We start from the raw sequence: 26,083 nt of genomic DNA on the forward strand, positions 1-26,083 counted from the left end.
CCTGATAACCATCTTAAACCAGCACGCATCACTAAGGTAGTACCAGGACATTTGGAAAATGGGATATCTAAGATATTAAAGAGGAATCTACCTTGGATTCACTGTCTTTATTGTTTTGGTTCCACTTAATGACTTGAAGGTATTTTGAAGGAGTCTAATTGGAGTTGCCCCAGAAAAAAGGTAATAAACACTCCAAGTCTATCAAACAAAGATCCAACCCTTTTAATCTAGTTCACTGGGGTCTGTAAACTATCGAGCCAAAGTGGAGAATAAGTAGACCAATCACAGATGGCATCTTGACCTCCAGCCATGGAGAACAGGGTGGGGACGGGTCTCCACAACCCCCGGAGGGGTCATAACTCAGACTGAAACCAAGGTACCATGTGTTTATGACAGATCTGAATTGCCTAAAGCTGGGCGGGACGCCCATCAACACAGAGTGCCAGCTGGTCATCATACTTAAAGAGCGGAAAGAAGAAAAATCACCAATGTGGGGGTAAACAACAAGTGCCCCAAATAAAATGATAAAAAATATCGGGGCCAGAGGGAGGGGTGGAGGTTGCGTGGCGGGTGTAACACGGATGTAACGCTCTTCTACCGTAATGAACACATTATCACAGCTGCATCAGAGCAAGTGGAGCATTTCATTGGCTTGAAATCCAGTCTTGCGGTGAGGGCTCTAAGCTTAGGCCTTGCTAGGGTGAGTGGGGAGAAGGTAGTAGCTTTTAGCTTTATCATCACCGCCACAGTACTGAGAGCCCAGAGACCAGATGATCAGTTCGGAAGCATCACGTAGACAACAGGCCAAGCGTGAGATGAAATTCAACTTTGAGCAAGACGGATCAATCCTGATGCTTGGCGTCTTATCTTGGATTTGCCATTAACCTGTTGGACAGAATAGGCAACCTAGGCCAGAGAGAGTTAATATAATTTACAAGCAGAGGCTATTCCTCATCTTCAACGAGGCTTGTCATGGACAGTGTTGCGAATTATTCAAGATCTCGTCTGAACAAGTGCTGGATAAGTCCACCAGACTTACCGGTTGTCCCCTGGGTTGAAGCGTAAGGCACAACCGTGGCTGAACAGAGAGGCCTTGGCTCCTTCTGCTTGGACGTGCATGTGGATGCATGAGACAGTCGCATTAAGACCAGAAGAGCTCGTTTCAAAGACACTGCACTCGTTCTTTTATAACATCCAGACAAATTGCAACCAACATGAGCTGAAGAGCACCGATTTATCACTCGGGACAAATTAAGAGAAATAAACACAATTAGCTTGCAGAGATTATGCACTGGCGAACATCTCTCTTCCCCTCCCTTTTCTGCTGATAATGTGAGGAGCTCCAGCGCAGCTGCCATTACCGCCACCACTGCAGCTGCCATTCAAAACCCAAGCTGATAATTGCACTGCTCTCGCGGCTACACAAACTCACCTAATTTTAGCTACGACTATGATCACATTGGCACACACGGGTTTACAATAACCATTGTGAGAGGGAGCTTTTTGTAGAATTGTTGTTTTAATATTTCTGCCACTCCATTAGAATTTCCTGCATTAAATCTATCTATGGCACCATTGAATACAAGGCTGTGCACAACACTATTCAAAAAATGCCTCTTTGTGTACTTTAGGAAGTGATATAAGAACTCTAATGCTAATGCTAGTGAATGAGATTTTATTATTATCTAATTTTGTTTTCTTTACTCTACTACAGAATGCTTCATCATCAGTATGCTAGAGTTTTGATGAGCTGAGAGATAACAGGAAAAGTATTTAATGTGTATGTGTGTGTGTGTGTGTGTGTGCGCAAGACAAACATGAGACGAGAAATGCTATTTTATACCTAGCTTCTAAGAAAATAATTAGCATTACTTAGAAATGCATCTAGATGACATAGGCTAGTTGGACACCTCAGATGGACACATAGGTTGAATATGCATTATGATTGGATGAAATGGAAGTATCCTGGTTTTATTAGGGTATAAATGCTGAGTTTAGGTGTTCCTTTGGTCACACTCTGCACCCAATGACTTTTGGACATTTCTCAAAGGAAATGAATATTCAAAAGACGTTCTGCCTATTGCCGTATTGAAATGGAAAATTGCCTCAACTCTGCTCATTAAAGCATGGCACACTTTATATTTGGAGTGATCATTAGCTACTCTAGCTCATATAAACAGAAGGCTAAATCTGTAACGCACGCTAATGCAAGAGCGCTGCCCTTCTCTTCTCTCTGAAGTCGGGAGAATATTTATTTTGGCATAGCATGTCCAGAAACTCTCTGAGGCATTGTCCTTTGATCCCCATTTAAAATGGGGGAAGAGGTTACAGCGATAAGTGTAGGAAAACACAAAAAAACGACACCAGAAGGAATCGCTTCGCAGAAATGAATTTCAAAACCTTGGGGAAGACACCTTACAAAAGACATTTCAGCAGAACTCATATCCTCAGCTCAATTCAATTAACTTTTCGTCCAGAGGTGACACGGAGTGCACACGGGAAATCAAAGTTAGTTCGGCAAACGAAGTTTTTACATCCACTGAAAAATTCCTTCATTCTGAAACAACCAGACTTCATTGATTTCTTGTTTGTTATTGTTTAGCCGCAAAAGAAAAATGAGCGAAACTACAGGTCTATAGACCACAGTCACGGCTAACGGCTTCTGTTTGGCTCCCAAGATCTGACAGTGATCAGCGATGATAAATTGTCCAATTATAGTGACATTTAGAAACTAAAGTACACTTGCGAGTTTGCATCGAAGAACAAAGGCTGTGAAAACAAACACGTTTTTGCCATGAATGCTCAAAAAGCTGCTACGTTTTTTTCCATGAAAGAATCAATGATGGCTGTCCTTCTCGAGAAGCTCCTAGAGTAGATCTTTGCTATCAAACTTATTCGATGAGACGTCAACATGGTCTAGATCGAAAATCTCTTGGAGATCAAAGCGAACCGTGAAGCCAAACTTTTCTTTAAAGAAGCACCAGAGTGCTTCAGTCCAGACTCATTTTGATACGGCGCCCCTGAAGTCACATTGAAGTGATTAATGACCCCTGCATTATCTGTGACTAAACGAATCAAGACAATACATACACTACGCTTTTATATGTTTCAGTCTCACTAAAGTCTTTAATAAATGAACGTATGTAATGTTTCTAATGACGGTAAACTTTAAACTGCTATATTCAGCAGGCTATGGCACAACTTAGCTGAAAGAAAGGAAAATTCTTAATATAATAGCTTTGCAAGAAAGAAACTTGGTGAATAGAATCAATATTCTTTTATGCTTTCTATTCAAAACCAAGATGCAAATATGCGTAATACATAATTTTCTACTCTAGTATAAACTCTGCATTTGCAGCAAATGTCATTGAAGCCATTACTTTAAACCTCCAGAAAGTTACTTTCTAATTTTCCCTTATTATCTGGGTTTGATTTTACTGTCTTTGCATTCAAATTTTAAGAGACCTTGAAAAATATTAGCATCCATTTTACTATATAAACCTTTTTTGTGTGTGTGTAATTTGCAACACATTCCCACAACCATTTCACAGATATTAGAAAGCATTAACCTGCATCACAAAGCAAGCATGCACTTTTCAGAAAAATGTGACAACTTCCCTAATGTAGTCTGGTTGCTTCTGATTAGAGTCCTGCTGACACGTCAAGACGAGAAGAACAACAATAAAAGAAATCCATAATGGCAAAAGTGCACATCCACAATGTGAACATTCAATGCATTTCATCTTTTTTATACTTTGGGTCTTAGAGATCCCAAACAAAACGTCCTCTATGAAAAATATGTTTCCAAATTCGTTTATAAATCACTCATTGGACCTGAAAAAGACATGAAGTTTTTAAGCTATTGAACGTGTCCCAAAGACCCCAACCAGAACGTTACATGAAAAAAACAACACAGCCTTCAACCAGCCATCAAAACCGTTAAGACTCGATTACTTTTGCTGCAAAAACTGCACATAACGCACAAAAAAAAAAAAAACATTTCGATTATGGAGACACGAGACAGCAATACAACCTCGAAATAATTATCTCTAAAGGTTAGACATTGTCTAAAAAAAGTTAATACGTTTTAAAATGATGAAAAAAGAAACGCATTTACTTACAATAGTTGCACGCGCGTCCGAGTTAGGACCATATAACTCCCTTTAAAAGCGTCCTATCCATGTAAAACAGGAGGGAGAAAATTCCAAATAACTCCTTGGATACGCGAAGTTTTCAACCGGAGAAAACAGTTATCCGTGCCATGTCGACGGCGTCCGTGCGTAAACTCTCCAAGAGCGCACGAGACTCCCGAAACGAGCTTCAAAACTCGCTTTTAATGTCGGTGGAGAGTCGGTCCACCGCGTCCCAGAGCTGGAGCGGATTCTTTTCTTTCAGGTCCCGGGCTTCGACTGGGGGTAGGCGCAGTTTGGTTGGGTTTTCTTTAGCTCCCCCTCTTCTACCGCTCCCCCTCCCCAAAATACGCGGAGCAGGCGGAGGGAGGCCACTGCGCGCTCACGTCACCGCTCCGTAGTGAATGAGCGCGAGCGCGCACAGATGAGAGACTGTTATTTGAAACCATCACTAAAACCATTCAGCCTCCAAAATAAGAACACGAGAGGGAATCAACGGCTCCTAAACAGATTCATTTAGCCAATGTGTTTCAACAGATTCATTTAACCAATGTGTCAGTCCTCCCTACTAATAATACAGCAGTTTATAATGCCGAAAATAGTGTTTTTTGTTTTGTTTTCTTTTTGTTTTAACGCAAAAACGTCTTCTGTATTATTTTAATTTTGTAAAAAAAATAAATGGATAAAACAATGTAACTCTGTGTTGTTTTATTAATAATGGCAATATAATAAAATAATATAATATTAATATAATATAATACAAATATTATATAGCTTAATTTAAGATCTTTTCTTGTTGTTGTTTATTCATTTAAGCTGTGTGCCATCTATTTATTTTGTGATAGTGGCAGATTGACTTTACACTCATATTTATAATTTTTTTTTATTTTGAAGGATTATAAAAAAAAATCTGTCTTAACCTTTTTACATGGCACATGATAACAATAAATAATAATAATAATAATAAACAACTATATACTATAGTCCGTAAGGAATAAATATGCCTAAAATGAGAAACATTTTATGATTTAAGGACAACTGGGAAGGGTCAAACAGTAATTTGCATTCGCAAAAACCAAAGGGTATAATGTACAAAGTATTCAAATTCATATGAATATCATACGTGCTGAAAAAATACATCAATGGGTGTTTATCAGAGACAGCATCTGTTTTATTCATGAAAATAAACGATGAATGAATATAAGTATCACAATATATAGTGTTGACACACCGTAAGTTAAAGGGCTGCACCTATTACAGCAAAACAATGAACAATGGCCTAGTGCAATAACTCATCCTTTACAGAGATGCCCTGGAGTATTGTTTACACGCATTTTTCTCTTTATTTAAAGGCCATTGTGATCTGTACCATCATAAAAAGCCGAGGCCCTATCAACGGGAACGCCACGCAAAGCGTTGTTGTGATTTTATTTTGATTTGCCTCATGTTTCTTACTCACACATGCCTAGTTTAATCAGGCTTATAAATCAAACACTATAGCGCATCCCACGTCCTCCTGGTGGCAGAGAGCTTGGCGTGGTAAATTTCAGCGGGGCTGAAGAGTCATTTGAGGATGCTGGGGGAAATGATAAAGACCACTTAACGCTCGACATGGCCAATACATAAGACCATAATGAGCATTGTATACTGGAAGTGTTTCCCTCTGCTGTTTTAGTGTGTGGACCAGTGTAGAACTAGATAAAGCAGCTCATTAATATTTTTATACTGTTATCATATGACTGACTGTTCTTTTAGACCCAAAATGTAGTTAGATACATAATTAGGTAAAAACTTGGTGAATTAGAACTGAGGATCTGCTAAATATAGCGTCATTATACCCACAATATGATGTTTTTCAGAAGATAAGCACTTGAATAACAGGTTTCAGCAACCAAGCAAAGCAATACACAAAGTTTAATTCAGTTAAGCATATGTGGAGCTAATAAACAAACATCATTAACTCACAAAGCACTGTTTAGTGTCACAATCATTTTTAATAGCTTCCATGAACAGCTTCGGGGCACAGAAGATTGCACTGTATTTAATGGCTGTTTTTCTTAGGCAACTTTAAAGCTTCCTTCTAAAAAAAAAAAAAAACTAAAGAAATAGAAAAAAAACTGCCTGTCTGAGGTGCTTTCAAAACTTTGGGCATGTTTGATGGCAGAGAAAAATGATGGGGGAGGACGCTTGTCAAGTTTTGGGGAAAAAATTAATCAATTGTGGGGGGCCTTGTACAGAGCCTTGGGGGACCTCCTTTCAACACGCCACATAAATGCAGTCTTTCTATCGACAGAAAATGCAGCATCTTTTATCTTTAAACCCACTGTGCAGAGACTATGCTTCTGAACACACAGCCCATTTTCTCTGTGTGTGTGTGTGTGTGTGTGTGTGTATACATGTGTGTGTATTTGTCTACTGAAAGTGAACTGATCCATAGACAGGAAGGAAAGCAGACTGACAGCTATTAGAGTGCAACTGCACTGTCTTATCTGCTGCCTGATAGGAATCTACAAAGACCCACTGCAGACATTATGAATTCATTACAGACAGTCCTCACACACACACACACACACACACAAAGGGGTCTATACATTCACAGTGAAAGGAGAGGTCATTCGTGTTCACTATCATAAATATTAAACGTGACCGTCTTGTAGCTTTTGAACGAAGGAGAATATGACTATTTTTCAAAAGATGCAAAGGTGAGGTTATTCCTCCCTCACATGAGCAGAGGGAGAGCAGGTTCAAATGCAAAAACGGTTAGAGATGTACTGTACTTTTTGTAGTCAGCGGTCAGTGAAATAGGAGGATGTGTCTAAAATGTGTAATACGACACTCAGGGATACCTGCCGTCTGTTTCTCTGCAGGATAACAGCAGAAAGGCTCTTAAAGGACTAAAAGGCAAAAGCATTTATCAGAAGTACTGTAAAAGCAAAAACCAAAAAACATGCATTTTATGAGGTGAAGAAGCAACGAGGAAGTACATTTCAGACGATGCCAAAGAGACTGAAAGAAAAGGAAAGTCAGTAAGAGGAGGAGAATGGATTTGGAAATAGTTTTCCTAAAAACATACTCACCCTCACGCCAATTCAAAGCCAGACGGTGTCTATCTTCCAAGGAACACAAAAGGAGATTTAGAGCAGATTTTTTCCCTCTTTTCCATACAAAAACAACCATAGAGTGACTGTACGTAAGTATCAAATTAGTCTATACATCACTTGCACTATATTCCAAGTTTGTAAAAAATTATACAAAAGCTTATGGATAATCCAAATGATTTATTATTAAAATATTAAATGAATTATTAGTAAAATACAACTAGTTATGAATAGAATTTTTCAGTTCTCAAACATCGTTTATATACAGTTTTTCAATTAGTGTAAAAGTGTTATTTTTGTATTATTTGGAATAGTTTTTTATTAATATTTTAACGTGTTTTTTATGCTTTGATTTAGTTACATATATATTTTTTTATTTTATGTGCCTCTGTAAATTAGTTTTTGTTTGTTTTACATATTATAATTAAGATTTTATTTATTTTGCCCCCCCCCCCAGTTAATTATTTTATTGCTTTAATATAAACTTAATAAAAATTACAATAGTTGCTTTGACAACCTAATTGTAATAATTCAAAAAAAATTATAATCTCATATTCAGAATTCAGAATTTACATTCTATTTCAGATTTATTTCAACTAGCAAAATTATTTAATAGTTTTATTTTTAATAGACATTTTTAACCCTGAACTTGTTGTAATTAACCATCTTTCGTTTTGGAGTGACATGAGGGTGAATAAATGATGACAGGGTTTTCATTTCATAAACCACGCGAAGAGAGCAGACGGGCTTCAGAAAGACAGTAATGAAAAGAAAGGGAACTCAGGAGACGTGTGTGTGTGTGTGTGTGTGTGTGTGGAGGATGGCAGGTTGCCACTGCTCTGTGTGTGGATGTGTTGGTCTTATTTGGAGTCAGAGACTCTCTGGTTGTTTACCCAGTGGGTCAGAGCCCCGCTACACCGCCTGCCACCGCGAGGAACTCATCGGCGCGCGCACACACACACACACACACACGCACACACACACACACACACACACTCTACATCACAGATTCGTCTGTTGTTAGAAAAAGGAAATCAATGAATGCATTTTAAGTTGCTTTGCATAAAAGTGTTTGCCAAATGCATGAATGTAAAAAAATATAACACATTTTTTTAAAGGGCAAGCAATTTCAAGTTCATTGCAATAATTACAATGTTGAATAATTGTGTATTTCGAGCAAACAATCTCAAACAATCTCTGATTATTGCAGAGTCCTAGACACTGTCCATGCTTGATTCCAGCTTGTGTCGGTGTGTTTATGACTAAAGTCCTGTCGGTTTACACTAATGTGGTTAAAGCAAACAGGCTCGAGTGTCGGCGGCTCTCTCGCCTGCACAGACCCGGCCGGGACAGAACAGGATTTCCCCACAATGCACTGTGCCCTCGAGCGGCTCTAACTCAGTCTGGCACAGCAGATCTGCAGCATTCAGAGCCGGATCAGAGCCGCGACACGCTTCAGTCTGGAAACGAACAAAACCCTTTCTCACCGGCCCTCACAGATAACGGCTAGATACGAGTTCGCAAGCGTCAGCCCGCTCTGCTCTCCACTTGTTGAAAAGAAACAGGCAGCGAGGGCAAATAATCGTCCGTTTGGCCTGTGATACACCAGACTCAAGGCTAAACTCCAGAGTCAATGAGAGCAAACAACAAGGACACACTCGAGCACCGCTGAACAAAAACAGATCACTCAAGAGCTGAAACAACTCAGAAATAAAAGAGAAATTAAGCACTTCACCTTTAATGTGTCTCATATCTGGCAAAAGCTGCCTTTCTGAACAAAAAAAAGGCCTCAAAGAGTGAATAAATGTAAATTATATCAAATAGATAGCATACAAATACACACACTAAGCCTGTGCTGATGTCAATAAGGATTGAAGACAGCTTAAACAATGCTTAAAAGCAATCAGTACTTTTACAATAAATTCATAATAAATTGCAAATAAATATTAATAAATGTATAAATAATATATTAGAAAAATCTAATATTTCAATACAGTGTTAGAAAATTGAATCAAATTTAAAAAATATGTATTTTTAACTAAATTAAATATATTAAACTACACATATATAAACAAAAAACATATAATTTATATTAAAAGAATAAAAATGAGTTTAATATATTTATACATGTTAGAATGTACAATAAAAATAATTATAATAAATAATAAATATGAGTTCAATTACATATATAAATACAAATAAAATTGTAATTAAACATTTAACAATTAATTTTAATATATTAATATTAAACAATAGATTCTCATGTTCGCTAATTTATTAAAATAATATAATACTATATAACACAAATTTCATTTTACATTTTATTATATTTCACAAATTACACACACACACACACACACACACACACACACACATATATATATATATATATATAAAACCCTAGAACTTAAAACTTTTATTATTAAATTTTTTTTTGTATTTTTTAACAATAATAGAGTAAATAGGGTCAGATAGTGTTTGATCCCATGAAAGTTTTTACCTCTCTGCTGTTTTTAATATTCCTTCTGCTTCATTCTTCGGCTGTTTTTAGTGGCGTTTTCTTTGGCTGCCTCGGTTGAACCTTCAGCAAAGAGGAGAAAGAAAGAGAAAAGCTAATGAAAAGGACTGACAAATGAACCGCTCCCTCGTGAGTTCAGAGAGAAGACTGCAGCTTTCTGAAGATACAAGAGTGACCGTCTGCTAGTCAACACAAGAGCCTATCGATAAGCTGTTTCCAGACAGTTTTTCAGTCGTGATCAAGTGTAATTAGGGCAGGCATTAATGTTAAAAACAAAGAGATCACTTTTGACCCGAATGGCACAGCGAAATATTGCTTAACAGGACACTGAGCTCTTGTTACAACTTGTGTTCTTGTTTTAACATGCAATTTTCGCTAGTATATCTCAAACACAACAGTAACAAGTAATCATAATTATTTTGTGTTATCCAGAATCATTTTAGAAAGCCAAAAAAAAAAAAAAAAAAAAAAGCAAGCATCCAGTGTTTTTGAAATGTTCATCGAAATGCAATTTTCGCTAGTTTAATGCACACGACAGTCAAATTTTGAGACTGTTGCGCTAAAATGCATAATTCTGTCGTATTATGAACTACAGACACATTTTGCAACAAAAAAGTTACATTTTCGCTAGTTTATCCCAAACACAAGAGTAAACTCTGAGGTCATGTTGCGCTTCAATGCATACTTCTTGTATTATATTATATGCTAAATTATCGCAAACAGGACTCTGAGCTCCGGTTGCACTACACAAAATGAAGTGTCATTGCTTTCTAACTGTTCAACGAAATGCCACTTTCATTAATTTATCGCAAACAAAACAGTAACACGACTTTGAACTCCTGTTGCGATGCAATGCATAACTGTGCTATACTACAGTATGAACAGCAGACACATTACAGAACATGGACACAAACGAAAACAAGTATCCTCGCATTATTCAACAAAATGCAATTTTCGTTAATTTATCGCAAACACAACAGTAACACGTTTTTGAACTCCTTTTGCGATGCAGTGCATAACTGTGCTATGCTATGAACAGCAGACACATTACAGAACATGGACACACACGAAAACAAGCATCCTCGCATTATTCAACAAAATGCAATTTTCGTTAATTTATCGCAAACACAACAGTAACACGTTTTTGAACTCCTGTTGCGATGCAGTGCATAACTGTGCTATACTATGAACAGCAGACACATTACAGAACATGGACACAAACGAAAACAAGCATCCTCAAATTATTCAACAAAATACAATTTTCGTTAATTTATCGCAAACACAACAGTAACACGTTTTTGAACTCCTGTTGCGATGCAGTGCATAACTGTGCTATACTATGAACAGCAGACACATTACAGAACATGGACACACACGAAAACAAGCATCCTCAAATTATTCAACAAAATACAATTTTCGTTAATTTATCGCAAACACAACAGTAACACGTTTTTGAACTCCTGTTGCGATGCAGTGCATAACTGTGCTATGCTATGAACAGCAGACACATTACAGAACGTGGACACATACAAAAACAAGCATCCACGCATTATTCAACAAAATACAATTTTCGTTAATTTACCGCAAACACAACAGTAACACGTTTTTGAACTCCTGTTGCGATGCAATGCATAACTGTGCTATACTATGAACAGCAGACACATTACAGAACATGGACACAAACGAAAACAAGCATCCTCGCATTATTAAAAAAAAAATTATTTTCGCTAGTTCATTGCGAACGCAACAGTAACAAAATTTCGAGATCCTGTTGCACTTCTATGCATATTTTTGTCGTATCATAAATTACAAACTCATTTTAGAAAGCAAAAACACCAAATCACACGTCCAATGTTTTAAAACGTACAACGAAATACCATATTCGCTAATTTAATTTACAAAAACACAACAGTAACGAAACTTTGAGATCCCATTGCAATGCAATGCATATTTGTGTCGTACAATAAACTGCAGACTCATTTAAGAACACATAAATGAACAAAATCAAGCATCTTTTAAAAATTTCAACAAATTTCTACGTTTGCTGCTTTATTGCTTACGCAACACTGACGAAACTTTGAATTCCTACTGTGCTACATGCATAATTGTGCTATATTATGAATTACAGACACATTACAGAATGCAAAAACACAAAGCCAAGAGTCCTCACTTAAAAAATTTAATTCTACCTTAAAATAATTCTACGTTTGCTACTTTATAGCTAATACGCCATTTTCACACTCGCATTGCACTGTCAGAAACAAGCTCTGGCAAGTTATCCGTCCTTTATCTCTCAGCACATCCCAATCTCGCTTTGCCCGTAGACAAGCCTCAGCCTCCTCCGGGACACGGTTTCCATGACAACCAGCCAGCCAGCAGGTGAACATGATTCCTCGCCCTGGCGGGACGCTTTAATTCGAGACTACCCAATCATAACCGCTGAGTGCCGCGAGAGGTCCCACAAGGCCTCAGGGCAGGGAGGGTGAGCTCTGGCTGCCAAAACAAGCCAGTGCCCGTGCTGGGAATTTGTTTAATGTACGACATTTATTCGCCGCACACATGCTGCTTTGCTACCGCTCCCTCGCAGCAGACGCTCCCTGCATCAGATGCTTCATTATTCAGGCTGAATATAGCATAGCTGTGAGCTAACGCTAGTGCTAGCCCGCCAGGGGACATGACAATACATTAGCCTCCGTGTGAAGAGAAGACGGGGGCTGTGATGTATCGTAGCATCCGAGTGGGTCGCGCACTTGAGCGAACGCTAATAAGAGTCTAAACGTAGCCGTTTTCTAGGGGCCCCTCTAAAACACTGGCATGGGAAACGTTCACCGCGGTGACAGATGGCTGAGCATCATGGTGCAGGGTAAATCGGGAGATGGTGGAAGCGTGATGAAAAACAGTAAAACAGAAAATCTGAGTGCAGGAAGAGAGCGGCGCACGCTTTCAGAAGCACATGCGTGACGGGAAGAGAGCGGGGTCCTCCCTCAAGCAGGATTAAAGACATTAATTCACTAGCACTTCACTTGAAGACTGTATTTATCATGCAATATAACACTGAAACCTGTTATGCTTTAATAAATGATTGCAAGCTAATACAAGTATAATAAAGCTAATAATGAAGCTGCCAATAATAATTATAATTATTATGCATTTGAATTATTTAAAAAAACGATGAACTGAAATGTTTTGCACTCTACATTTACAGGCCAATTTAAATGAAAAATATTTTTTTAAATAAAATATTTAGATTAGCTGTATTAAAATGCTAATTGTTTAAAAATATTAATAAAATATATTATTAATATACTATATAAATAACATGTAACATTAATATCATTCATATGTTGTTATTTTTAATAATAATTATTAAATATTTGTAATTAATTTATAAATCAATAGATGTTTTAGTTGTAGATTGTAAACATCTTTTTTATTAAATTAATAATAAAACTTTAAAAAATAATTATATAAAAAATTATAAAAATATTTAAGTATATGATTTAATTAAATAATTAATTTGTATAAAAATAAAAAATGATGTGAGGTTGCATTGCAACACATATTTTCATTATAGTTAAAAAATACATTGTTTTGTCAACTTAAAGTTGTGTCTAGAAGATAATCTTTTCATTACTGTAATACAATAATAAGAATTTTCTTTTCTTGCATTACATTTGTGCATGTAAAATGTTCTTTTAAACTAAAAATATTATTTGAAAAACATAATAGTAATAATAATTGTTTATATGATAATAGTTAACTATTTATTAGGTTATTTTATTGCTATTAATAGTAGTATTATGCATTATGTGTAGGCATGAAGTGAAATACTAACATGAGTCTGTATCTGTAATTGTGACTTCAGTGTTTTTAATAGTGTTTGCACGCTCGAGAGCGGCTCAGATGGATGGGAAAGCAGATCTGCAGTAAGCACGGGTGACATTGGGAGTGTTGTGGTGACCGCATCGGGCCGAAGACCCAGAGGTCACTGCACAATGAAGCGCAAATTGACTCATTTACCGAAAAAATAGATCCGTGCCCCAACGTCGAGGCAAAACTTATGGCGAGTGTGTTTTCATTGGCACTCCTGGGAATGGTTGCATGACAATGTCATGGAGCTCCTGCTAAAGAACATTTTAAAAAAAAACATTCCCAAACACTGTTCCTCATATACAGCAATGACATTAATGAGGATGTCTGCCAAAATTAATGTTTCTCCACATACCACAGTCATCCCACAAACTGCTCAAATTTACCAAGATACGAAAACCTGAAATCAAAAGTCAGGGATCTTGATATGAACTCAAACATTTCTCAAACAGTCTCAGCTATAACTTTACATTTGTGTTCGTTTCACTAAACTAATAAGACTTGCATTTCACACGAACAGGTCAAATTAACCACAAAACAACTTACTATATAAATATTTTAATATTGAATTAATTTTGTTTAAATACATACTAAATATGTACAAATATTAATTTACTATAAAATGTATAATACAATCAATGAATATATATATATATATATATATATATATATATATATATATATATATATATATATATATAACAATGAATTATATTAATTATTACAATAATGTAATTCATACATTACTATTGGGCCAATTTAACAAGTAAATAAATATTAATGCATTTTGATAAAATGCATACTAAATATTTAAACATGTTAATATAATATAATATTAGTGTATTATATAAATTTTAAGCAATTTAAAAAATAATATATTCATATTAAATGCTACAATTGTTACAAATAATTAATTTATAACACATTAATTACATATTAGTAATAGTAGTAGTAGGCAAATTTAACCAGTAACTAACAAAATATATTTTAAACATTATTAATAAAATATAATAATAAAAATATTATGAAATATTAAAACTATTACAATTAATATATAACACAGAATTATAATTATAATTATAATTATTATTATTATTATTATTATTAGGTCTATTTAACTTAAAAATACTTACATATTTTTATTAATTTTTAGTTAATATAAATACCAAATATTTCAATATATAACATTAATGAAATTATTATAATTATTGCTATTACATAAAAGTATAATTTACTGTACATGAATTTGGAGTTAATTTAAATTAGTATTTTAAAATAATGGCCTTGCCAAGCTCTGGTGATCTCTAGCGTGACCAAACATCGAAATTTGACAGATTCACCCCTTCATTTCAAGCTGTTCCTTTTTCCCTGGGAATAAATCTCTCCATCCCAACTTGAGCTTTATTAGCGAGCCTGTTTTGGCCAGATAAGTGTGACTGCTCTCCACTAAAAATAGCCATCTTTCTCCACAACTACAAAATAATCATTACAGCGCAGTCTGCCAGTTGTTGTTGTTGTTGATCTGGACGACTGTATCAGACAGCTGTAGCTCAATAACTCCAGTCCAAATGAGCAGATCTTAAGCCCGCCGTGACCCCAGACACGCATCTTAATGAGCCGACTCATTACCAAGCTCTCAAAAGCTGGAATCCCTAAAAAAAAGTTTTTTTAATCAGAGTAATCTCATTGCCCTTGACATGGCGACATTGGGAAGAGCTCTCGGCCGCAGATGTGTTGCAGCCGGAGGAATGGACACATCGTATTAATTACGATAAATCCGTCGCTCCACACCTGTTTACTGCCAAACGACTCATCGCTCATGTCCGGAGAGCCTGGAAAAACACAGCTGCTTTCACCCCATCTTATGTCATATGGGAGTTTATTTAACCATGGCCACTTTTATGTGCCAAGAGTTCGTTTTTTGGGGTAAAAGTAACAGATTACATTGTTAAAAATGCATTGATGAAAAAATATTTATGTAATTTTGTAATTTACATAATTTCTACAAAAACCAACAATTTTGTCACCAATAAAGTTTTTATAAAAAGTTGTTTTTGTTTAATAATGAAACAACAAGAGCTTGAAATGAGACATGAGATGAAAATATGTGAAGAAGACCAAGAAAAATATACGTAATTATCAAGTGATTTCAGCCAAATAATGTTAAAATGTTACTGAATTGTGTATTTAGGATACAAAAACGCAACTTAAGCTATTGTGTTTAAAACATTTCACAAAACTCGTCTGCAGTTGAAATGACTCCCAATTTTCTTAAGTAATATAAAAAAACAAGAAAACAAATCAATTAAATGCAAAAAAATAAAAATAAAAAAATAAAAATAAACATTTGTAAAGTACATTATGAGAGAATTTGCAGTAACTTGAATCTTCTAAATTTAAATTAAATGTCAATTTAATTTACAATGTCTTAACAGTATAATTTATCATTACTGTACATTACAGTTAGAAAGATTTTTGCATAACATTAATAATTATAATAATAATTTGTAATTACTTAATATTTTAAATAATAATAATTTAACAATTAATATTAATTGTATAGACAGGCTATAAACAGGCCAAGCATATCCACAAGCTCATTGAAAATAACCAAAAAAAGGTTTTTATTTAGCACAGTGGCTAGATTAACAAATAACCAGACACCACCCGATCTAAATATTCCCTCACAATTTAATAGGAATGACTATGAATCCCTTCTCTGATAAAAACATCAGAAATACAATAGATTCTACAGCGTCTAACACTTCAGTTTCATCCATGGCACCCAAAGATAAACTGCAGCACTTTACAAATATAGGACAGGAAGAGCTAAATAAATTTATAACTGTATGTAAACCAACAACATGTTTATTAGATCCTTTACCCACTACTGAAAGAGTTGTTACCTGTAGCCGAAGAACCGCTTCTCAATATCATTAACTCCTCGTTATCTTTAGGTCACGTCCCAAAACCATTCAAGCTGGCGGTTATCAAGTCTCTTATTAAGAAACCAAAACTAGACCTAGTGAACTGGAACTGGAAAGTATAGGCCCATTTCAAATCTTCCATTTATGTCTAAAATTTTTGAAAAAGTTTTGACTGCTCAATTGAGCTCCTTCCTGCAAAAAATTATCTGTATAAGGAATTTCAGTCAGGTTTCAGGCCCCACCATAGCACAGAAACTGCACTTGTTAAAATTACAAATGCGTCAGACCAAGGCTGCATCTCATAGTAAGTTTTACTTAATCTTAGTGCTGCATTAGACACTTTAGATCATGAAACACTAATAGATCGATTACAAAACTAGACAGGTATTCAAGGGCAGGCTCTAAGATGGTTTAGATCCTACATGTCCGATTGCTACAACTTTATTTAAATGGGGAGTCATCTCGTTTATCACTAGTAAAATATTTAGTGCCACAAGGATCTGTCCTAGGTCCTCTGCTATTTTCAGTATACACGTTGCCCCTTGGTGATATTATTAGAAAATACAGGATTAGTTTCCACATTTATGCTGATGATACTCAACTATATATAGTAAAGACCAAAAGTTTGGACACACCTTCTCATTCAAAGAGTTTTATTTATTTTCATGACTATGAAAATTGTAGAGTCACACTGAAGGCATCAAGGGCTGTTTGACCAAGAAGGAGAGTGATGGGGTGCTGCGCCAGATGACCTGGCCACCACAGTCACCGGACCTGAACCCAATCAAGATGATTTAGGGGTGAGCTGGACCGCAGACAGAAGACAAAAGGACGAACAAGTGCTAAGCATCTCTCGGGGAACTCCTTCAAGACTGTTGAAGACCATTTCAGGTGACGACCTCTTGAAGCTCATCAAGAGAAAGCCAAGAGTGTGCAAAGCAGTAATCAAAGCCAAAGGTGGCTACTTTGAAGAACCTACAATATGACATATTTTCATTTATTTCACACTTTTTTGTTATATATATAATTCCATATATAATTCCACATGTGTTAATTCATAGTTTTGATGCCTTCAGTGTGAATCTACAATTTTCATAGTCATGAAAATAAAGAAAACTCTTTGAATGAGAAGGTGTGTCCAAACTTTTGGTCTTTACTATATATCAACGAGACCAGATGAAACTTCTAAATTATCTAAACAAACAATGTGAGTTAAAAATGTAAAAGTTTGGATGAACAATAATCTTCTTCTATTGAATTCGGATAAGATAGTTATATTACTTATTGGACCAAAAACAGTACACAGAATCTCTTGGTTTACAATTTGCAACTAAACGGATGTCCTGTTACTTCCTCTACAGTCAAAAATCTGGGTGTTATATTAGACAGCAACTTGTCATGATATTTCATATAAAAATCATATTTCCCATGTTACAAAAACAGCATTCTTCCATGTTAGAAACATTGCCAAGCTACGAAACATGTTATCTGTTTCTGATGCAGAAAAGCTAGTTCATGCATTCATGACCTCTAGACTGGGCTATTGTAATGCACTTCTAGGTGGTTGTTCTGCTTCTTCAATAAACAAGCTACAGGTCGTCCAAAATGCAGCGGCTAAAGTCCTTACCAGTTCAAGAAAATATGGTCATATTACCCCAATTTTACAGTCTCTGCACTGGCTACCTATTAAGTTCCGTATCAGTTACAAATTATCATTACTTACCTACAAGGCCCTAAATGGTTTATCTCCTGTGTACCTAACTAGCCTTCTACCACGCTACAACCCATCACGCTCCCTAAGGTCACAAAACGCTGGACTTTTGGTCGTTCCTAGGATGGCAAAGTCCACTAAAGGAGGTAGAGCTTTTTCACATTTGGGTCCCAAACTCTGGAATAGCCTTCCTGATAATGTTTGGGGTTCACACTCTGTTTAATTCTAGACTAAAGACACATCTCTTTCACCAAGCATTTGAATAATGCATCTCATAATCTTGTACTGCAGTTATATCTGATCAAGTGCACATTCTTATTCTTTAGTTTGGGTTACACAAATCTTATTTTTCTTGATTGGAACAGCAACTACGCTAATTATGTCTCTGTTTATTACTCTGTTCCTGCAGTCTGGACCAGAACACCTGAGAAAAGATGATGCAAACCCCTCAGAGAACCCCAGATGATGCCAACCCTGAAACAACATACAGAACTAACAAATTTTGCTATAAGTTGGATTGCATCATATAATAATTGCTATAAATGGTGTCCGTCTGTTTGATTATTCTTTAATTGATTTTTCTCTGTACATTTCTGCAACATTCTGTACATTAACTAACAGTCACCACAGATAAGAAATACTAAATATCGTAGAAATGTAATTTTCTGTAAAGCTACTTTGCAACCATTTGTATTGTGAAAAGCGCTATACAATTAAAAAAAATAAAAAATAATCATTTTTACTAATGTACACATCAATTGGTCCCCAGATTGTTACCTGTAATTGTGATGCTGTAATTTCCAGTCAAGATGTGCTTTTTAAAAATTATGCAAAAACTATAAAAACAGGACTTAATTTTGTGTAATTAGGAAACACAACATACTTGCAATGAAATAAGCCCTAGCAAGACAAATAAGAGATGCCACTGTGTTCCACAACTGTCATTTCAATCTAAATCATACATAACTGAAATGATACTGTTGTGGAAAAGACATGCTTAACATTGTTAGTGGACAAATGAAATAAGATAAGATACTGAGGAAAAATTCCACTTTAGGGGAGTTTATGAGTCCGCATTTTCAACAAACCAGCTGAAAGGTTTCTTGAATATGACAGATGACACACATAATCTGTGTCCCTGGCTAGTGGAGAAGGTGCGACAGAAAAATCATTTCGTTTATTATTATTACTCGATCCTACTGGCGGATTTGTGGCACGGAACTCCAGGTTGCCTTTGACCTCGCGAACGCCGGACCATATCCGGATCATTGCGCTAATAGAAATGAGCCGTGTGATGCGCCGCGCCCCGCCGTCCTCAGATAAATAGCGGCTTTGATGGCGAATGTATGACATTACCGCGGATCAAACCACCTGTAAATAACCACGCGGGAGCCACGGGGACATAATTATGATTGCAGTGGCAACATCTGCATTATCTCTGGAAGAGGGACCGTTTGAGGGGATCTGGAGGCTTTTATCGAAATGAAGTTCGGTTACAGCGGCGCGCGCTCGAGCTAAAAACCGTTATTATTTGAAACCGCTGGCTCGCGCGCTCTCTTTTCCCGCTCACGGGGTGCAACACTTTATCAGATCTTTTGGTTTTTTTTTGAGGCAAATAACACGGCGAAAGAGAGCGTGGAGCGAGGATGAAATCGTCTGCTGCAAGACAGGATCAAATTGATATTCAAGAGCAGCGGATCTCAACTAGCAGGTTAGGATTCAATCAGGACTGTTTTTTTTAAGGAAATGGGAAGGGGGAAACTATGCTGAATACTAATGAGCAAACTTTCTGAATTGCAATAAAAATAGGCAGAGAAAATAGTGTTAAAATGTCATGAAATATATATATATATATATATATATATATATATATATATATATATATATATATATATATATATATAATATTAAAAAGGGTGGTTCCAGTTTCTCATTCTAGAGATAATCTGATTGATGAACAATCAGACTATGCCCTTTCATATTTTTAATATTTTAATATTAATATTTTTTAAATCTCTTAATGTACTAAAATTAAACTAAAAGTACAATAAAAATTTATAGAACATATAAAGATATTAAAATACATACAAATGGCAAAAACACAATACAATTACTAAAACTTTAAAACTAAAATGTAAACTGAAAATATAAAAACTTGATGTACTAGATGCCTAAAATTAAAATAAATGTTAAAAATTGATACATTTAATAATACAAAAGGAATTAACATTACTAAAACTAATATAAAATATATTTAAATATTAAATAAATCTAAAATAAAATATATGAAAAATAGAAAAACTATAATAGTATCTCAACCTGACATGCATTAGCTAAAAGCCACAAAACTGTAAATAAATAAATAAAAACTTTTTCCTAATAAGTTCGATTTTAAGGTCATTTTGGACGTTCTCTGGTTCTGTTGGGCCACTTGAATTCCAATCCAGATCGTTAAGTGAAACCAGTTGAGATCTTCTGATCTACATCTCAATCAGCTCAAGCTTCCAATCTTTAAGGACTTTGGAAAGGTGCATCGGTATACTTCCGTATGGCACCGAAATAACTTGTCGGCCTCCTTAAATAAATTACCGCCATGTGATCCTCCTCAGATGTGATCTTTGTTCCTGTGGAAATTAAAAATTTAGAGGCATTTAGTGAAGGTGCCCAGAGTAAGCGGCTCTGAAGGCCGGATATAATCAGCCAATGTGAGTAATGGTGAGAGTTACTCCATCCTCAGACGCCAGATATGAATCTACCTCAGCTCTAATTGATTTATACACCGCCGCTTTATTGCCAGATTCCTCTCAGCCTCCAGTATGAACAGCAAACAAATAGAGCCATTACTTACTCAGAAAGTGCCTAACAAAGCAGTGCGGCTAACTCTCAAAGTAGGACAGCCTGAAGAGGACTAGATTTCGGTTCAAAGTGTGAACGTAGAGTGTTTTCTCTCTGATCGTGTTTGACAGGCCGTTGAGGACCAACTACAAAGCCAACAAAGAACGAGTCTGGAAAGAATGACACGACTGTAAGACAGGCAAAGAGATGTGGAAACAAACCCGCAGATACCCAAAATCCCATTTGAAGATTTGTATCCATCACTGTTTACTCTCAACATGCACTTAAATGGCACGAAGGAAAGTGGAAGGAAAAACCACTTAAAACGGGAGAGCGAGGAAACAGCGATCATCACCGTAACCAGGATGCAATTCATCCAAATTCAATTTCTGTCTGATTTAAAGCGAGTACAGCGAACGTGTAAAACGAGGTTTTTATGGCAATTGATCCTCACTTTCCCTGCTGCGCTTATTTGTATTCCAGCGTAGCGACTAGCATCGCCGCTAAGAGCCTCACTCTGTCATGAGCTGGACTGAAGGGTACGGGACTGTCTGACACTCAACTCCATTTGTAACACACTATTGTTTCTTCTTGGAAATAAATAACATATCAGGCTGTTACTGTATCATGGGTGAGGATGGGAATCAGAAATTATTTAAAAAAATTAAGTACTTACACATATAAATATACACATACACTACTAGACAAAATACAAATTATTGTTTAGCAAAATAAAAAATAAAACACAAAATATGTAAATTAAAATGATTAAATCCCAATAGTTAACTTTTTTAATAAAAATATAAAAAGTAAAATTACATTTTTCAAGTTTAATATTTTGAATAAAAGTAATCACTTTTATTAAAATGGTTATTTCAATGTTAATATTTAATATTAATAAATTATGAAATATTAATATTTAATAATACTTTAATAAGAACTGAGGTCAAGACTGATTTGAGACATTTTTTATTGATTTACTCATAATTGTTTGTACCTTCATTATAACATTTTAAATTTAACAATGTTTTTTATACTTAAGAGTCTTAAAAATTATAAACATTAAAATTATTAACTTTTTATATAAAAAACAAAAAGTATATTTAAAGTTAGGACCTTATAAAACATTTAAATATTTTTTTTGTATTAAAAAGTAAAAGTACATTTTTGTACTTAATAATATTAGCATTTAATATGAAATATATAAAATGCTTATATATATATAAAAGCCTTAGTGCACATAATCTGATAGCTGAAGAACCAAGACTGATTAATTAGTTATCTTTAATTGATTCATTAAAAAAAACTCGGTTAATTTATTTGTAAATCCAATTAGGCGTACACAATATGACAGAGAACTTTTTTTTTCATCATCATTTAACAACGCCTAGCATTTTCTCTCATCACATTTAATTCAAAAGGCAAGCTCACAACTCAGCTATAGCATTTAAGAACCGCTAACGCAAACCGAATGTCCTGAAAACCATTTATCAGTGGAGTTTTGAAATAAATTATCTGAATAAGCACCAATTCTTAAACTGGCATGTATAAAAGCCACCATTTGCATAAAACTCAAACAGCGAATTTCATCTACTCTGTTAGCGTCAACTCAACTCCATTCATGACAACACTATCTGCCCTTTTTAAAGAATCAAGCTCTGATACATCAACAGCACTCATCAGAAATTCAGCGAGCTAAACGGATGCTATCAGCTTCACATCTCTCAGATAAACCAAATGCACTGGGGTTTTGTGGCTTGGCATCAAACCCGGGGTCCCGGCGCTCCCTGAAGGAGGTGTCCTGCTCCTACAGGGGGCCTCAGGCACGGATAAGAGGATTATACTCCTATTATCTGCCCCGGGAGGGCATTAGAGCGGCCTCTGCTCCAGTGTTTAACAGGGCAGGACCTTGCCCTCAGCAACAACACCATAATGGACGGATTCAGCCACCGATGGGAAACCTGGCAAAATGGGGTTGAAAGAAAACACGCTTTAGCTTTGGAAAACCGCCATCCAACCACAGCTAGCATGTACTTTCAGCCTGCGAAAGCAATTTTTCAACAGTTATTGATTTTACGGCATGTTCAATTCACACGGTTGGAGCTGAAAGTCATTTCCTGTTAGCGCGTGGATCGCTTCGCTTGATGTTTACAAGCAAACGCAATGGAGTTCAACAGGTCTACAATGATTGGAGAAAGTTAACGATGTGGACGTCAATCTACTAAACCTAAATATCAAGTGGCTAGCAATTCTAGAGGCACTAGTAGCAATGAAGTTTGATAATGCTAACTAGCTAATGTAGCCAGTTACACTAACAAAATTACTTTGTAAGAAACCATTCATACGATTTTAATATTTATGAATCTTTAATATTGGACAGGACGTAAATGAAGAGAAACACAACCAATAAATGAGGCCGAAATGATTCAGACTGACACGAAACAATGCAGGTTTTCAGATGAAGATCCAACAAAAGTGCCTCCTGTGTGGCCAGAGGTGGTTTTTCTTTCTTTCTGAGATGTTTTCTTCACAAATTTCTTTGGATATTTGACCCTGTAACACACACAGAGGACCCGGTCCCCGGGGACACAGAGACAATCTGCTGAGACGAAGGGCCCGAGCAATGAAAAAGCCTGTGATTGCGTTCGACCGCGTCTTAAAAAGATGTCATACATCACACGGCGCAGCAGATAAAACGGCGTCCCGCACGAGTTAATCAGCCGAGTGCTTGCGCCGACACACAAACATTTGTCTCAATCTCACGCAGAAGCTCCCTGCCGCCTCGCTCATTAAAACACACCACTGTAAATAACTTTGGATAACACCACAACAAAGTAAAATGACGCATGCAAACGAACTGACCTTGAGGTCCTGTGAACTCGTTCACGGCTAAATTACAACTACAAACAGCCTCAAATTAACTAAAATTAAACAATCGATCTCCAATCTCAACACAAAAGCAATATCTAACACACTGCTTTTACCATTTCTGCAGTATACAGTATGCTTACAATGATTAGTATTGGCAAATTGATATTTTTTCTTGTTTTAAGTTTAAAACCTAACTAAACTTTATTAGATTTATGTTTAATTTCCAATGAGGAAAGACTTATTTCAAGATATATTCTTGTTTTGAAACCTGTATGACTGAGTTTATTCTGTAATACACAAAATTGGCATTTTAGTCTTTCTATTCCAGGTTTCTACCTCAAAATTTCATGTAGAATTCAATGTTATTTTGCTGTTTCTTTGTAATTATATGTGAAATTGGCTAGCAATTTCAGAGTTACAACACTTTCAACACAGACAGACAGCAGACAGCAAACCCTTGACAAAAACCACCCATCTGGTGTATTTTTCTCCAAGGAAACCCATCAGCGCTCTGGTGACACGGAGGAATGTGTATCAGCTCACAAGAGCATGATGGGAGATACCGGTGAATTATATTCTGTCAATATGGAGACACAATTGATCTCATGACCTCTCGTCCGGCCCTCGCTCACAGTCTTCTCTGTGTGTCGAGAAACTCAATCCCTCTTCATTCATCCTTCACCTCCATCTGAAGCACGGCTAACTGTTTTTCTTTTAGCTTGTTAGCATGAGGCCAGTCTCTTTCAAACAGCACGGTTCATGTCTTAATATACAGGAAAAGAACAACCGATTGTGTCCTTGATGAGATCTGAACAATTAATTTAGATCATAAGTTTCAATGTAGGATTAAAATGATTAATTAATAGGCTTCTCTTATAAATGTCACTTTAATTAATAAGAAAAAGTAAGTAACATTGAATTAAACTAAATGTTGAGGTATAAAGACTTCAAATAGTTTTTTGTTGTAAAACATACTCCAATAATCTTGGGGAAAAAATCATCTTTATAGTGTTTTTTTTTTTTCGTTTTAGCAAATAGTAGTTATTTAGTGTACTGTTTTCTTCCAAATTGACATCTAATATGCTACGATCACCATGTAAATATGATTTTTACACATTATTTACACAATCCACGTGGTTTCTTTTGTAAAACACAAAATGAAATGTTTTGAAGAATGTTCAAGCTGCTCTTTTCTGTAAAATTAAATGCATGTGGTTGACCAAAAAAAAAATGCTTACCTATGCTTTTTGTAAAATATTAAAATAATTTGAAATTAATCAAATAATGATTAAAAGCAATGCTTTATTTAAAACTATTAAACTAACAATAAGAAAGTATTTTAAATAATGGATGACAAACATAATCTGACTTTAAATCCATTTATATATAATGTTATATAAAATAATTATATACCTATATTTTATTGAATACTAACTTGTGTGTGTGTGTAAAATACAGAATACTTGGTTTAGGTAATTTTATGCTTATTAGACATTGTTAGGTAAACAAAATGTAAATCAGTTTTTGGGGGGAATTAACTATAGATCCAAAATCAATTTAAGTTGCTTCATTAGAAGAGTTCAGCGTAGACTGTAGACAACAATTTACCACTACATTTACAGTACACTAGACAGAGTTCTCAAAAAGCAGAAAGCAGAGGCCAAGATGTCCAAAGGCTCAGCTTAGGAAATGTTCTCCTCTATGAACAGGACACATAATACTGTCTCTGAATTATTAATTAGCAGACAACAAGGAGTCACTGGGAATTATCTGAGGAAAGGTCGACACCCGCTTTCTCTCGACTCTGGTCACCAGGGTGTGAAATATCCCTCCTTCATGAACAGCTCATCTTAAATGTTTACTAGCACTAGCTATAAGAAAAGAATGATTTTTTAAGGGGAAAACAACTTGGAATGGTAAAGTAGTTAGCTACACAAGCTAACAAAAGCAGCTAACTGTATGTTATTAGAAAAAACACTTTAAGAGAGAAATAACATGAAAGGGGGAAAGAGTTAGCTAAACAACAAGCTAACAAAAAGCAGCTAATTATTTGCTATTAGCTACTCAAAAAGAAACAATATGTAAAGGTAAGTAGTTAGCTACATCAAAAGCTAACAAAAATC

At 35.7% G+C, this 26,083-nt stretch overlaps 1 protein-coding gene across 25 annotated transcripts in view; it reads right to left on the reverse strand.

The window, feature by feature from the left end:
* Window positions 1–26,083, reverse strand: part of LOC127942690 (receptor-type tyrosine-protein phosphatase S) — a 184,686-nt gene that overhangs the window by 136,589 nt on the left and 22,014 nt on the right. For 10 of the 25 annotated variants that reach the window (XM_052538578.1, XM_052538587.1, XM_052538589.1 and 7 more), the window contains exon 1: window positions 4,122–4,457. The gene's annotated coding sequence lies outside the window, so the exon portion shown is untranslated. Of the gene's footprint in view, window positions 1–4,121; window positions 4,459–9,728; window positions 9,810–26,083 lie in introns of those variants that run through there. The other 15 variants (XM_052538575.1, XM_052538577.1, XM_052538576.1 and 12 more) reach the window with 6 other exon arrangements.

Source organism: Carassius gibelio, chromosome A22, assembly GCF_023724105.1.
Source record: "Carassius gibelio isolate Cgi1373 ecotype wild population from Czech Republic chromosome A22, carGib1.2-hapl.c, whole genome shotgun sequence".
Taxonomy (NCBI): Eukaryota; Metazoa; Chordata; class Actinopteri; order Cypriniformes; family Cyprinidae; genus Carassius; species Carassius gibelio.